A 16,799-nucleotide genomic window follows, 5' to 3' on the forward strand; every position below is an offset into this window, starting at 1 on the left:
ATGTAAGTTTTTTTTCCTGTGAAGCAATGTCTATACCTATATCCCCGTGGACAAAAGTTATGGGACAAAAAACAAAATTTTTTTCTTTAGGGTTTCTTTGTGCTTTTTCTTTTGAATATATTTTTGTAAAAAAAAGTATCTTTGACTTTAAAAAGTTATATTTAGATAGGAAATTTAACCAGGAACAATTTTTATGTAGACGTGTTTGTACCAAAAGTGCATAGAACTCACCCTAATGTAACCTGTGCCCAGGGACCAATTCACCCATTTCTCAAAAACGCACCCCTTTAAATGGTAGCACTCCGCGGTTTTTTCATATATAGAGATTCATTGACCATATGAAATAATAAAAACCAGTTAACGTTGTAGTTCCTTTCTATAGTACATAATCAATAGCCTATTGCCCGAATGACATAATATGGAGAAATAAAAATATCGGAAAAGAAATGAAAGGCAGAATTTACAAAACAGTCATTAGACCAATAATGACATACGCGACAGAAACAGGACCAGACACAGAGAGGACAAAAATATTGTTCGAAACAGCTGAGATGAAAACCCTTCGAAAAATCGATGACAAGACTCTATGGGACAGAGCTAGAAGTACAGATATACGACGGAGATGCAAGGTGGATAACATTAATAACTGGGTAAGAAACAGAGGAATAGAATGGAATGACCACATAAGCCGAATGACAACAAATAGGGTAGTCAGGACAGCGAGAGACGGTTATCCAATAGGAAGATGATCAGTGGGAAGATCACGAAAACGATGCAAGGACAACTTACTAGAGGCATATTGAAAAAACAGATAGAGTCATGTCTATACAAAAAGAAGAAGAAGAAGACATATAAATACAATGTTTAATTTTAACATGCCACAAGAAATCAAGAAACCTCTTTATAATGAAATTATTATTGGCGGTTAGATTTTCATCCTATATTTTGAGACAATATCATAAATTAATAAATACAATATGAAAAACGACATTTGTAATCTTACAAGAAGACATCATCTATTATATCTTAATATTTATTATTATGTTATTGTTCCAGAGACAAAACAAAAAATTGCCAACATGCATATATCGTTAATAACGTCCTGTATTTGTTCAACTTTACCCAAGCGTAGTATAAAAAAAATCGCATGCCCATGCCCCATGTTGGAAGATGCAGGACATTGTTGAATTCTTAGTTTCTTGCGTACCGACCGGGGTTAAAAGGTCACAAGCATAATTTTCATCCAAATGCTTAGAAAATAAATCCTACACTCGGACGCTATGCGTTTTAAGCATGGCCGGAGATCAAAGAATAAAAATGTCTTGGATTTTATGGGTTCAGGAGATTATATAAAACGACAAAAAGGGTTCGTTCAGTCGATCCGCAAAGTGAGAATAGCAAATCGTATATAAAAGTCGTATGTGCTCTAGATTCTAAATAGAAGAAAAAGATTAGGAAATTTTTACAACTTTACTAAAATTTAATTAAAAATTCACGTAAAATATAATACAGTCTGTTCCAACGAAACTCAGAAACCAAGAGGTTCGTCAGAATTTAAAAAAACATGTCAATTTATAAAGGGAGGGAGATGAATTTTCATGCAAAATTCATGCCTTCAAATGTAACCCCCTACTGCGCGGTGTCAACCCCCAGTTTTTTTTAAATAGCAAGTAGTCGAGTGGCACATCATTTTTGAAAGGTAATTTTTTCTCTATACGATACTCTATTTTCTTTAATTTACGTAATAAGTTTGAAGATAATTTTGGACTTAACAAATTTATTATAAATTAGTTAAATCCAAAATTGTCTTCAAAGTTATTCCGCAAATTAAAAAAAACAGAGGGTCGTGTAGAGACAAAAAATTCCTTTCAAATGATGTGCAAGTCAAGCACACTTGCTATTTAAAAAAGTTGGGGAGGGCAGTAGGGGGTTACATTTGAGGTCATGAATTTTGCATGAAAATTTGTCCCCCTTAAAATACAAATTGACGTGTTTTTATAAATTGTGAAGAAACTCTTGGTTTCTGAATTTCTGGGAGGGGGTCAAATTTTCGTTGGAAACACTGTATACAGAATAAGCCAAATAAAATCGGAACATACTCAGTTAATACAGTGTATCGGAACTACATTTGAAATAGTCGACCAATATAAAAATTCGACATACATAAGTGTGTAGTGGGTGGCCAGACTGAGCTGTAAAATATCGCGCAGCAACATCGAACGGGCCCATCTTCGGCGTCATGTCGCAAACGAATGGACCTGGATCCAAATTTGTAGCTCAATTAACCACAACAACGACCGAAACACTGTATTTACATCTAGCGACACGCCGTAATTTACATCCCCATCTGATCATGCTTTTTACTGCTCTTACGGCGCTGTAACAGCAGTAAAATGAAGCGGCAGTAGCTGCAGTAAAAATCATCACCAGACGAGGATGTAAATTACGGCGTGTCGCGAGATGTAAATACAGCGTTTTGGTCGTGGTTGTGGCTAGATGAGCTACAAATTTAGACCCAGGTCCATTCGTTTGCGACACGACGAGGAAGATGGACCCGTTCGATATTGCTTCGCGATATTTTACAGCTCAGTCTGGCCATCCACTACACTCACCGCGGGACCCAATTTCGCGCTTCATTTTACTGCTCTTATGGCGCCGTAAATTGTCGCTTGTCTGGCCGTACCCTTAGCCTAAAAGGAGACAGGTAGTTGAGTTGCTATGATTTATGTGTGTCAAACTTTTATATTGGTCGACTATTTCAAATGTAGTTCCGATACACTGTATTAACTGCATATGTTCCATTTTTATTTGGCTTATTCTGTATGTTTCTTTTCATGAGCATTTTTCAGTGCATCACAGTTTTTCGATTTCTCTCTAACGCATTAAATTGTATGTGACAGAAAAAAACGCACGTCTCTGATTACATTTCGCCGGTGACATTTATAACATTTAATCTAGTTGTCAATAGATGGTGCTAATAATATAATATTAAATAACATTATATTATTCTATATAAAAAAAATTTAATCTGTACAATTTATAAGACTATACAAATCAAAGAAAATACCATTTTATAAATGCAATCAGGGCCGCCGCTAAAGTGTTGGCCGTCCGTGTGCAACTTAATATTTGCCGCCCCCCTTTTAACACTTTAGTCGTTTCAGCATAGGTACTAGTATTTAAGGAAATGTGCAGGAGATACATCGTAACCGTAACGGGTATATGAAAAATAATTGCTCTGATCTCGACGTTACTTTTAGACCTGGATCCCGCGTACCAAAAAAAAATTTGATTAATAGCAAGCTGAAAATTTGTTAATAGCTTAACTGTGTCTAGTCGGACAAACTTTGATGTATGGGAACACTGGTACAGGGGAAGTTTTAATTATGGAACAGGTTAAAAATTTGGAACGTCAGACTACGAAAACGTTCCATGTATTTTGTCGGACATAACTTCCAATTGATTTGTTACCATTTCATTAAACTCTCATGCAAAAATCAGACTGGTGTCTATGACCAACTGGGCATTTTAATAAGTGAAACACGAAGAACATGTCAAATGACAGGAATCATGTTGGTTAGTAATAGCAGTCTGATTTTTGCATGAGAGTTTAATGAAAGGGTAACAAATCAATTGGATGTTCTGTCCGACAAAATACATGGGACGTTTTCGTAATCTGAAGTTCCAAATTTTTAAACTGTTTCACAATTAAAACTGCCTCTGTTCCAGTGTTTCCGTACATCAAAGTTTGCAAGACTAGACACCGTTAAGCTATTATCAAATTTTCAGCTTGCTATTAATCGATTTTTTTTGGCACGCGGATTCCAGGCCTATTTGAAATACAGTAGTGTGCAAAAGAAACGGGCACACTACTATACCTCTATTACAAACAAAATCGTTTATCAAAAGCGTGTCTAAAATCATCAAATTCTCAACTTAGACTGAACTATAACCCATCTATAACCATACATAAGCATAAAGGAACAATATTATAACAGAGCAACCATCGAGTAATAAAAAAGACTTTTTTATTACTCAATGAAAGCAACTTAACAAGCACTTATCTAAATTCTCGGAAAGTATCCTATTGTCGTGTCGTACTCTCTTAACAAATCATAAATGTTCAGAATTTGAAAAATTCGCATATGAACCACATAGATAAAAATATCCTTAAAGTCCGAAAACCGCCAGCCACTTTGAATTAAAAAGCATTCCCGGAACTATTTTATGACTACAGCTGCAAAAGGACAGTTCATATAATAAATAACATTTTATGGCATTTTTGTTTAGATTGTTTGGAATATTAGAGTTTGTAGAAATATCTAAATCATTACTATTTGTTTTTTGAATTTATTTTCTTTAAAAAAAAATGATCATCAGTGGACTGCTTTTGGCCGCCCCTATAATCGGCCGCCCGTGTGCGATGCACACTTTGCACACATGGTAGCGGCGGCCCTGAATGCAATAAACACAATTGATTTGTTTTTATACAAAATTGCTAATAGAATGTGACAACTGTCAGATTTAACTAAAATGTTATGTTAGAATAAATGTAATAAATGTGTATTTATCACGGACTAACCTTTTTTTCTATCATTTGTGACGCACTGAAAAATGCTCATGAAAAGAACCATACACACTTTTGTTACTACAAAAACACGCTTACATCATTCAATATTTCTGACGTCAGAGCATTGCCAAAACATTAGAATATGACTTTTCTCATGGCCATGTTTATTGTACAGTGAGAAGCTAGGCATCATTACTTGTCAGAGATATTATTCTTTGTTTTTGTTTACAGTACATCTATAATTTTTTATTTTAATTAATGATGTCTATCGGTTTTCATTACTTGCCGAAATATATTAAGTAAAAGCAACATTATCATAGTATATAATCAAAAAAATAGAAAAAAATTAAACGGGATAATACCCGAAGGTTGGCTGTATACCATCTAGTTAAATAAAATTTAACTTGAAGTAAAACACTCCTTGGTGTAGTTGGTATATTTTAATACAAATTTAATTTTTTTTTAAAATCCATAAGGATTACGTTTAGAACGTTTTCGAACTTATCAGTCCATCATCAGTGAACTCCCTGTCCTTGCTAAATAGCCACAATGCCAAATTGTATGTACAAGACAGGGGTCTTGTACAAGCCACATCCATAGGAATTTTATCCATCCTTTGTATTTTAGGATGTTTATATTTATATAAGACTTTTAGTATATTTGTAAAAGGTTTCAACCTTTGTATTTTTGGGTGGCTCACCATGTGCTTGTAACACTGATGATGCTCTTGTTACAGAGCGAAAACGTTTTGTTTATATGTTTGTAGCCCTATAGGGGTTTTTTAAACTAATATAGCTTTTACCAGGACAAAAATTTTTTATTAAATTTTACTTGTAATTAATCGTAGGTATACATCCAGCTACAGGAATTTCTTCCTTGTGGATATTTAAAAAATTGTAATAAAAAACATTTCTATAGTTAATCGGAATATCTAAAATTATAGTCTAACTAGAGAAAACTAAGTCAAACAGTTTAACTCAAACTTGGAATACCTTCCGCTGTTTCTTGCAACGAAGACTACAGTAACTCAACTTTAAGGAGTGTGGGTCAGTAAACTTACTATACACATACAAATGCTTTAAGTTTTCTTTGAATATCTCTTATAAGTAATGATACCTATAGTATTTTTACTACAAAAACGTTATTACGTAGTTCAAAATTTTTGACGTAAGAGAACTGTCAAAACATTAGAATGTGACTTTTCATTATTGACATGTTTATAATAAACATAGCAATAATGAATAGTCACATTCTAATGTTTTGACAGTTCTCTTACGTCAAAAATTTTGACCTACGTAATATCGCTTTTGTAGTAAAAATACTATAGCTTCTCATTGTACAATAAAGATGGCCATGATGAAAAGTCATATTCTAATGTTTTGACAACGCTCTGACGTTAAAAATCTTGAATAACGTAACCGTATTTTTGTAGTAAAAAGGGTATATTTTTGTGAAATTCTAATGTAGTACCTACTTTCAATCTGGTTAAAATTTCTTTATGAATCTGTAAATAATATGTAATTATCAAGGTATAACCTTCCATTTCTACTAACCCTAAACTATCAGCTGTCAAACTGTTTTTATTTTTTGTTGTTAATACATTAGGTCTGGATCCCGCGTATGAAAAAAAAAAGTTGATTAATAGCAAGCTGAAAATTTGTTAATAGCTTAAGGGTGTCTAGTCGGATAAACTTTGATGTATGGGAACACTGGAATAGGGGCAGTTTTAATTGTGGAACAGGTTAAAAATTTGGCACGGTCAGACCACGAAAACGGCACATTTATTTTGTCCGACAGAACAGACTTAAACTCTCCGAATAGAGATTAAACTCTCATGCAAAAATCAGACTGCTATTTATCACCTGTCATAATTCCTGACATTTGACATATTCTACATGTTCCACTCATTAAAACGCTCATTTGGTGATAAATAGCAGTCTGATTTTTGCATAAGAGTTTAATCTATGTTGGGAGAGTTTAAGTCTGTTCTGTCGGACAAAATAAATGTGCCGTTTTCGTGGTCTGACCGTTCCAAATTTTTAACCTGTTCCACAATTAAAACTTCCCCTGTTCCAGTGTTCCCATATATCAAAGTTTGACCGACTAGACACCCTTAAGCTATTAACAAATTTTGAGCTTGCTTTTAATCAACTTTTTTTTCATACGCGGGATCCAGACCTAATACTTTACCGCACAAATGCCGGCAAATTCAAATCTCTCGTGAATTTTTTGACATCTTTTAGCTCCGGTGGTTAGTTATTCCCTTTGAAAAGATAATAAATGAAATTTAAAGCGCATAGAAATACAAAAAAATTGAAAATTATTAATTCGAACAACGAAATTGTTTATGCTTTTATGTATCACATTTGAGATTTACGGCTTTTTGCAGTTTCAATCTGTTCCCTCGGGGTTGGCAGTAGTTTTGAAACTGTTAATTGGTAATTTATATCCAAAGTAATTTTTGCCTTCCTGCCTCATGTTAGCCTGTGTCACTAACCACTTAATTAGTAAATATTTTTATTGTCATTGGTATTTACAGCAGAATTAAACTGTCATTCCTTGACTGTAATTTATATTAACACATAAACGTACCTCGCAGGTAAAATATCTGCAGGACCCCCGAGGTACTCTAGGATGTTTACAAATAAAATGTGTTTATTTTCTTAGCCTTTGGTATCGTAAGTTAATATTAAAATGTCTCGTCTACGTTGTAATTAAAGGTTGAAATGACCGCAACTACCCACGCTAGCTTCATGGGGAATCACGGTGCCCGTAAACACTTTCAAAATGGTTTAATTTAATTACTTTATTATATTGATTTGGTTGTAAGTGGTGCCAAATTAATTTACTAATTTAGTTCCCATAAAATAACTAAATATGAGCTTCTACTTGCAAGAATCTTAGAAGAATTGAGGATCAAATGTCAGAAAAAATAGAAATTTTTAGGGGTGTAAGACAGGGCTGTATATTGTCACCTCTGCTGTTTAATATATAAAGCGAAGCCGTCTTCCAAGAAGGTTTAGGAATGTAAGGATGGGATGATCATAAATGGTGCAATCCTTAATAATATAAGATATGTCGATGACACTGTCAGATTTACCTCAACTCTACAAAGTCTGACTAACATGCTGGAACGGCTGAACGAAAGGTGTACCATGATCTTCAGTGTAGTATTTGCTTGTTCCACATATCGTCTCTGTTTCTGATGTGCCCTGCAAATTTCCATTTAGATTCGGCTACTTTTTCTCTCATACCCTTCAACTTTGTAATATTTCGAATCAACTCGTTTCGTTTTTTGTCCTTCAAGCGTATTTGCAACATCTGTCTTTCCATTGCTCTCTGTGTTTTTTATACGTTCATCCATATTATTTTTGGTTAGTGTCCAAGTTTGCGTCCATTTTTGTTTATATACATACATTCATGTTGCAAAGCTAATAATAAACAATATATCTAACAATTATAACAATTCAATAATGATGCTTCCCCCTACTACCACTATTTTCTTCCTTAACTTGGCAAATATGTACCTCACCAGAAAATTTGTAAAAAATAAATTGTAGGAAATCCCACTTGCAACCATTTTGTCGAAGAGGTGAAAATGACGGAGATATTGAGCAAAAACGGTTCTCCTTTAAATTCAAAATGGCAGCTAATACGGAGACGGAATTCAGTCGTGATTTTAAATTTACACTATTATTGACCCCCCCCCCTAAAGATGAGATTTAGTAAAACTTGGGGTTGCTCCCCATGCAATGTTAGGCTTTTTTTCGACTTACTCGACTGGACTATTCAGTATTCATATTTTCGACAAATTAGATCAAGGAAAAATTTTGAAAATTATACGTTTTGAAATTGATGTTTTTATTAAAACTATTTCTTAACCTGTGTCGCATACGTGTCTGCAGAAAAAGTGTTAATAGTGATTTACGTCACAATGTGCAGATAGAAAATAGTTATTTTCCTAACTAGTGCGGAAAGTGATACTTTCACTCACGAGACTGCCGTTGACCCGAACGACGCGATATCGGAGTTCGGGCAAGCAGTCGAGTGCGGGGAAGACACTTTCCGCATGAGTTAGGAACAATATTTTTTCTAGGGCCGTACGTTTGGAAAAAAGCCACAAAAAATAGAGTTATATCAATTTTTATTTAGTAGTGAAAATACACAAATTAATTCTTTGACAAGGTTGTCAAAACCAAACTTTTAATATAATGGGTTACCACGACGACGATATTGGTTTCCATGACGACGATTCAAAACCATTGTAATTGTCTACTGATCTGACTTTTAAATATTATGTCAAAATAATTTTATTTCATCGAATTATCAGTAGTAATTGCACAAGAGCTCTAAAATTATCGACTTTTTCTCGAGTGACACTTTGATAGTTTTAATTTCACGACCCGAAAGGGAGTAAACGTGTCACGAGGGCAAAAATTCGATAATAATTTTAGAGATCGAGTGCAATTTGCTGCGATTATTTCATGAATAAAACTGTTCAAAACCAAAATTTTATTGTAATTTATTTATGTCAGTACAAATTAGTACAATTAAACACACAGTTATTATAAATATTTGACGGTTGAAAGTCATCACTTTTATAATTTTTAAAACATTAATTATCATTAATGTCACTGAATGTATTTTTTCGTAGCAGCGAAGGGCATCTGACGTAATATACTTGACGAATGACAACGGGATATTATCAAAAATTATCAGTTTAATTTTTATTTCTGTAGTTTTCTATTGGTCAGAATCTCCTATGAATGAAATAATTGCGCTAATATCATTAAAACATAAACACAATAAGATAAATTTGAAATAAATTAGTAAATAATATCTAAATATTAGTTTATTGCAGGTATTATAATATATTATAATGCCATATTACAAGGTATTTTACTTTCCCGCAGGCCGTGCGGGAAAATTTACTTTCACGCACGCCGTGTGGGAAAGTGCAACTTTCGGAAACGAAATGCGTGCGTGAAAGTGGGGCTTTTAGCACGGCCGTAGAAAAATGATTAATAGGCAGGACTGAGTTATAGAATAATTATTCAGACAAGGAAATATAATTTTTACGGATAATAAAAATTTTAATTGATGGAACAGAGTAGGTACTTACGCTTATATCGTTTTAAACCTTTCTCCCTATCGCCCTCTTTTGAACAGGATAGAGGGTTGGTTTCTCTGAAACAATATGTTGCTTAAAAAAAAACGTTGATTTTAGTTTAAAAACAATGGAAATGTCATGAATTTACTTATTAGTACGATTTCCGAAAGTAGGATAACTCGAAGAGGAACGAGTAGGTATTACAATTTAATATAATTCAATAGATAGACTTCGTAGTGTGAAGTTGTTGACAAAATATTATTATGGAGAGAAACGAAAAAAAGTTTTATGTTTTCTTTAGTACTTCTTATGTAATTTAGGGTAAAATATTTTTGCTATATTGAATGTAACCGTGAGATATCTAATAGGCTATAAAAGAACCAGCTCCATCAGGGATCAGAGTGGTCAGTCAAAATTTTTTATTATGCTATAAAGTTATAGGCTCATTGCAGTAAATTAAGTTTGTTTTATTTATCCAGAAAATAAAACCTTCTTTTCGGAATATTTAATACGTCATAAAGTACATGGCAAGTAAAAATTAATACCTGAACCGGTGAGTAATAAACGCCGAGTTAAGACTATACGTTTTTATTATAGTATATTTGATATTTGATTAACAAGCCAAAATGATTTGCTGAAAAGTATAGTTGGTCCATTATATCTTTGCACAAACGTCATGTTTCATTTGCAAACAAGTTAAATCTAAACATTAAGTGAAACGTACCTCGATATGTAATATCATTCATATGTACACTTCGCGTCATAAAAAACTGGTACAAACACGGCACTCTCGATTTGTTGTAACGCCATTGATAATGATGATGACTAAATATTTTTGACGTTAAATTTACAAAAGGTAACAGGTTTTCTGCATTACAATCAAGATTTTCGATTTCAGGACCAGTAGTTATCATCACGAATACGCAACAAGAATAAAAAACCGCTAAACGCCGTAAAAATGAGTGGCGTATACAATATTCCAGCTACAAAAGATCTGATATGAATAGTACGTGTCGCGAAAATGTATTTTCATTTTGATGCAAAACAAAATTCTAGTTTTATTTTAAAAGATTTTTTCATAATATTTGCCCAATTTGAAGTAAAACGCGCCACAAAAGAGTAACTTTGATACAGTTTGAATTTTGAAACTCTTTTGTGGCGCGTTTACTTCAAATTTAGCAAATATTATGCTATATTGCATCAAAATGAAAATACATTTTCGCGCCCCGTAATATTCATATCAGATCTTTTGTAGCTGGAATATTGTATGCGCCACTCATTTTTACGGCGTTTAGATGTTTTTTATTCTTGTATCAGGAATTTTTCAAAGATATTTATAAATTAAATGTATAAAGTTATATGCAATGTTTCTCGATTACACGTTAAGCTTTATAAATGGTCGCCTTTGTCGCATTACCAAATGATCTAGTGTCCATCGAATGTACACTAGATTTTTTTTCTATTCGAAATAGTTTGAAAAAAATATTGGGATGGCCGGTAAATGAACTCGGATTGCCCGTTGCCAGATCAAATTAGCGTCGTAACCACTACAACTACATAAACCATTTAGGGAATAATCGTTAATTGGATTATACTTTTGTAGCTTAAAAACTTCTAAACGGCTTAAGCGATTTTGTTCCCTAAACATGAGTTTGAAACGTATTGACAAGTAGTATCTTATGCATCTAAGGTCAAGTATGATAACTGAAGCTACTACAGGAATTATTGAGCTAGAAAATCCGTTTTTCCCATAAGAAATAGATTTGATCATACTTATGAAGCCTATCACTTAAAAATTCGAATTTTCCCGGATATAATGTATACACCGTTATATTCGTCTAGAGTCCTTCTACAAACGCTCAGTTATTGGCGTAATTCGTAGGTTGAAATTTTGAGTAATTGTCGAAAAACCAAAATTTTCAAAGTTTAGTTTTTCAGTTTTTCGGCTATACTGAGCCGTGTGTATTGATTTGGTGTATTTACTGTTCTCCTGTCTCTTCTTGAACCGAAGATATATACCGCCAAAAATATGCCGTTTTGTACTTACCAAGTCTTATAGCTGGCTTATGGGTAGTCAAAACTCACAAACTACACCGGTTCTGAATCGACGCTCACCCCCTCTTCAAATAAAGAAAAAAAAAATCAGATCGGTTTAACTTTTCCACACACATACATACATATCCACAAACATTTTCCCTTTTTTAAATAAAAATTGACTCATATTTCTGAGCTCGGTAACTTTTGAACGGTATAACCGATTTTAGAAGCCGCAAAGGTCGGAGTTAAATTTTTGAAGTTTTTGGGAGTTTTGGGGACGAGAACGAAAAACAGACCCTAAAAAGGAAGGGCCGTAAAATCCACACCCTTAGAGCAAAATGGATGGTTGACATATGAATGGGTGAGTCTTTTCCTGAAATTTAAGATGGGAGTTGGCCCAATTTTCAATTCAGTCAGATTTAGAAAATCGAAAATTTCGTGTATATATAGTGTCGCGTGTAGGGGGTGTAGGTGTGCGCCACTGGCGAGAACTGCCGTTCTCTGGTAATATTTTGAACAGGATTATTCAAAGCAGAGTGAGAAAAACATTTAAGCGAACAATTTATACCATAATTCCCACAGCCTTAGCTCATTCCCCATATCTTCCACGATTTTTGAAAAAACTCACATTTTTTTGTCATGTAAAATGTGAAGTTTTCGACATGGAGTTGGAATTGGAATTCGAAATTTGGTAATCGAAATTACAATTGATGCCATGAGAGCCAGGGTGGCCTAAGTGATTTTAACATTACTTTACATAATCATAGAAAATTATCAGAAGCTATTAATGTCCGATCATTTAAATAATTGCATGTTGACCAATGATGATCCTTGGTCAACATACAATTACTAAAACAATGGGAAATTGTTAGCTTCTGATCATTTTCCTTGATTATGTAAAGTAATGTTCTTATCAGTTAGGCCACTCTGGCTCTCATGGCCTCAATTCATGCTTAATCTTCATTGCTAATCCTTATTTTCGTACCAAAAAGCGGTTTCATGGCGACTGCTATATATAAAAAACTTTTAGAGATGTAAATAAAAAATGAATAACCATTTTCAATTTCGTTGCAACACGAAACTACAGCCGCATCATTTTTCCAGTTCAATCAGAGAGTGCAGCAAGCACCTCTACCGGTTTCGAAACTCATTAGTCTCTCACCAGGAGGCACATATGCTGCTCTCTCTGACCTAACTAGGACAAACTCGGGTGTGCAGTCACGGATTGCAACGAACGATATGGTAGGGATGCCCTAGCGGCAACTGCTAGCAAAAAACTAAGTTTTCAATCAAATAGCACATAAAACAACATCCAAAAATGTTATTCCACATCCTACCAGACTGAAAGCAATGGGAACCTTCTCTGGTAACACCTCCGAGGCTTCTACAATGTGCAAGCCATAACGGATGCTGAGACTAAGGAAGATGAGGGAATTTTACAATTTATAATTCACGTCCCATCTGCTCAGCGCGTTAAAGTTTTAACGAGTTTTTTTAGTTTTTTTTTTTAGTTTTTTTTAGAGATGTATTCGGCAGCAAATATTTCTTCGGGATTTTTTGTCCGGGATTTGTTGTTATAATGTCATATTTTAATGTCGTATTTTGTCCAAAAAAAATTTTTGTGGGAATTTTTTGTCCGGGGTAAATTTGTCCGGGGATTATTTGTGGGGATTTTTTGTCTGGGTATATTGTGTCCAGAGATAATTTGTGGGGATTATTTGTCCGAGATTATTTTTGTTCGGAGATTATTTTTGTCCGAACGCCGCTACCTCATATCTTGAATGGTCGATGGCAACTGGAGGTAACGGAAACACCTGAACGATATCAGAACTAAACTGTCAGTGCAACCCGAAGTACCGATTTGTACCTTTTGTTTCGATAGCCAACAATATAAAAGTAAATTTAATGAAACATTTTTCTTGGTACAGTAAAAGGTATATTTATTTTGTGACCCTTTTAAATATACCTTTTACCAAGAAAATTTTTTTCATTAAATTTACTTGTAATACAGCCAGCTACAGGAAATTCTTCCTTGTGGATAAAAATATAAAACTTGATTAAGTTAAAACAACAGTAACAAACATCACTATGCTGTGGTTAAAAATTAAAGTAAACTATCCTAACTAAATATCTTAGTTATTGAATCTGTTAGAAATAATAAATTAGTCAATGTTGAAATTTGTATAAAGTACAAGAGTACGACACAGCCGGTATGATGGAAGTATGAAGTTGTCTTAGTTAATCCAAAGAACAGATAAACGTTAAATGTGGGTTAAGTTGTGGGTAATGTGTGTGAGTTAAACGAAACTCAAACTATGCAACTACGGCCATTAATTCTTAAGGACCCAGATATGATACCTATGATACAAAAACAGTCAGAATTTGATACTATAAGGACATTAACATAGTTTTCAAACAATTTTTTCAATCACAGATTACCATAGTCCATAAGATCAGGATCGCGCCAAGGCTTCTGAGCGCCCCGGGGCAAGTGATTTTAGGCGCCCTTTTCCTCCTCCCTTTGTACAGCTCCCGGAGCTGGCTGGTGAGAGATATCCTCTCTGTGTAAAGTTTAGGTGGGTGTACGACCGACGACAGCGTTTGTTACCGGCCATGGTTCGTTCCGGGAGTTGTAAGTAGTTTTTTGCAACTTAGTGAATTAGTATAATGTTACCTAATTATCAAAATGCTTAACGTCAAATTGTGAGGTTCAAAAATGTCAGATTAAGGCACTAGTTGTCGCGTTAGTCATGCACAGAGCAAAAACCTACAAACTATTTGTTTCATTATCATTCTTTTTGCCTTTATCACTACGCGGGATCGGCTTCCCTAATTACATTTCTCCATAAGTTTCTATCTTGGATCATATCGATATTAATCCCCTTTACCGACATGTCCTGCCTAAGCGTCTTGCCCCAGGTCTTCCCCTTATACTTCTCCGTTCCTCCTTTCAGAAACCCGCAATTCAAGAATTATTCGTATGGGGTGATTAGCGTCTCAACGTTGAACATGACCAAACCATCTCAACCTATGCTCTCTCATTTTGGCATCAATTGGTGCCACACCTATACTTATGAGTATATTACACACACCCCTAATATCATCATCATCATCATCAATGGCGCTACAACTCTTCGTGAGTCTTTGCCGCGTTTACTATTGCCTTTCATGTTTGTCGGTCCTGTGCCACTAATTCCCATTGTCGCACTCCCATTTTCTCTAGATCTAGATCTTCTTTGACTGCAAACACCCCTAACATACTCATTCCTAATCTTATCCTTCTTTGTCACTCCAGTCATTTATCTAAGCATTCTCATTTTCGCCACATGCATTTGTTGTTTTTCTTTCTTTTTAACTGCGCAACGTTTATTTCCGTACATCGTAGCTGGCCTTATAGCTGTTTTATATAATTTTCCCTTTAGCTTCATTGAAATTTTTCTGTCACGCAACAAACCACTCACTTCATTCCACTTCATCCATCCAACACTAATTCTACTGCATGCATCTCCATCTATTTACCCATTACTCTGTAATACTGATCCAAGGTAGTTAAAACTATTACTTTTCACAATCATTTCCAAATACTCTGTTTTTGTCCTACTAAGTTTTAAACCTTTTTCCTCAAAAGCTTCTCTCTTGACTCCACTGTTTCAGTTTTTGTTCAAAGTCACATTAACTATTTCATACTAACAATACATCAACAGCATACATTAAGCATCAGGGAGTGTTACCCCGTAGCTTCGCTGTTATCTAATCCAAAACTAATGAGAATAAATAAGGACTAAGCACTGAGCCTTGGTGCAATCCTACTTTCACATGAAATGTATCAGTCTCTCCCACACCTGTCTTAACACTAGTCGTTACTCCCTCACACATATCTCTCACAATCTTTACATATTCACCAGGAACTCCTTTCTTATTGAGTGCCCACCACAGAATCTCCCGAAGAATTTTATCATCATGCTTTCTCAAGATTAATGAATACCATATTATGGTCTTATTACGAGAGTTTTTTTATTTATTCCTGTATTTTTTCATCGGCTACCTTATAATGAAAATTGCATCTTTTGTTGCTCTGTCCTGCATAAACCCAAATTGATTATCGCATATTTCTGTTTCTGCACGTATCCGTCTATCAATTTACTCTCTCCCATATTTTCATGGTGTAACTAAGTAGTTTTATGGCCCTGTAGTTTGTACATTGTTATATCTCCCATGTTGTAAACAGGTACTGATATACTGCTTCTCCATTCGTCTGGCATTTGTCCAAATTCCATAATTCTATTAAATAAACCTGTTAACCACCCTGTTCCTGTCTCTAGTAACGCTCTTCACACTTCCCCAGAAATATCATCTTGTCCAACTGATTTTCCTTTCTCTATTTTTGAAGTGCTTGAACCACTTCTTGGTTATTTACAAAAAAAAAACGATCACACTATCAGAGAACAAATATTTAGTTCAGTTTAATGAGATAAATAAGGTTTGCGTACTCTTATGGGATCAAAGTCGCACTAAGTGCTATTTTTATATTTACCTACGATTGGTAAGTTGTCAATTTTACAAGATAATAAAATAATATTTATGGTAATTTCGGTATTGTCAAAAAAATTTTTTCGGCACCTACCGGCGCCTTTTCCAATACGGCGCCGGGGGGCACTGCCCCTCTTCGCCCTTATGGACGGCCCTGCATAAGATCGAGACCAAAAATTTGTTGTTTGGTAAGAGAGGTACAGAAAACCTAAAAAAATTTTTGTATAAAATCTTCCCAGAATATTTTTTTTATTTTAAGAACGATTTCCAGAGTGGAATTCGAAATGTCAAAAATCAGTTAATTAAAAATGTAATTTTACATAATACTTAAATTAGGCATGCCGCAAGAAAACAGTTTCAGAACCTCATAAATTCTTTTCTCAACTCATCCATGGGACAAACAATTTTAATTTTAACTATTCGTGATGCGATTAGTTGTAATACCTACTCAAAATTGTATGGAGCATTAACATTTACGTAACTTCCCATCTCAAATTCTTAAATGACATCCAACATGCTCAAATTCATTGTTTTGTTTTTAATGGGTGTCTT

Source organism: Diabrotica virgifera, chromosome 3 (assembly GCF_917563875.1).
Source record: "Diabrotica virgifera virgifera chromosome 3, PGI_DIABVI_V3a".
NCBI lineage: Eukaryota > Metazoa > Arthropoda > Insecta > Coleoptera > Chrysomelidae > Diabrotica > Diabrotica virgifera.